This window comes from Colobus angolensis, unplaced genomic scaffold (assembly GCF_000951035.1).
Source record: "Colobus angolensis palliatus isolate OR3802 unplaced genomic scaffold, Cang.pa_1.0 Scaffold43, whole genome shotgun sequence".
Classification (NCBI taxonomy): Eukaryota; Metazoa; Chordata; class Mammalia; order Primates; family Cercopithecidae; genus Colobus; species Colobus angolensis.
In genome coordinates, this window is record NW_012117710.1 from 5,545,703 (window position 1) to 5,546,606 (window position 904).

Sequence of the window (904 nt, forward strand, 5' to 3'; positions counted from 1 at the left end):
TGTGTCACCCAGGCTGGAGTGCAGTGGCCGGATCTCAGCTCACTGCAAGCTCCGCCTCCTGGGTTTACACCATTCTCCTACCTCAGCCTCCCGAGTAGCTGGGACTACAGGCACCCGCCACCACGCCTGGCTAGTTTTTTTTTGTATTTTTTAGTAGAGACGGGGGTTTCACCGTGTTAGCTAGGATGATCTCGATCTCCTGACCTCGTGATTCGCCCGTCTCAGCCTCCCAAAGTGCTGGGATTACAGGCTTGAGCCACCATGCCTAGCCAACATTTGTATTTTTTTGTGGAGACAAGGTTTTGTCATGTTGCCCAGACTGGTCTTGAACTCCTGGGCTCATTCAAGCAATCCGCCCACCTTAGCCTCCCAGAGGGCTGAGATTGTAAGTGTGAGCCACAGTGCCTGGCCCATTTTTAAGCTTTTAGTGTTTTTAATTTTTATTTATTTATTTATTTGAGATAGACTCTCTCTCTGTCACCCAGGCTGGAGTGCAGCTGCACGATCTCGGCTCACTGTAACCTCTGCCTCCTGATTTCAAGAGATTCTTGTGCTTCAGTCTTCTGAGTAGCTGGAATTATAGGCATGAGCCACCACGTTTAGCCAAAGTTTTAGTTTTTTAAAGTCCATTTGCCAAAGGAAATCCCTTACACCAAAGAATCTTTGTGGCTGGGTGCGGTGGCTCACACCTGTAATCCCAGCACTTTGGGAGGCCAAGGCAGGAGGATCACTTGAAGCCAGGAGTTTGAGACCAGCCTGGGCAACAGGGTGAAACCCCATCTCTACTCAAAATACGAAAATTAGCTGGACGTGGTGGCATGCACCTGTAATTCCAGCTACTTGGGAGACTGAGGCATGAGAATCACTTGAACTTGGAAGGCGGAGGCTGCAGGGAGCTGAGATC

General features: G+C 49.8%; 1 protein-coding gene across 1 annotated transcript in view; it reads right to left on the reverse strand.

Annotated features, from left to right (window-relative positions):
• Positions 1–904, reverse strand: part of OCM2 (oncomodulin 2) — an 11,901-nt gene that overhangs the window by 3,905 nt on the left and 7,092 nt on the right. The window lies entirely within an intron of this gene.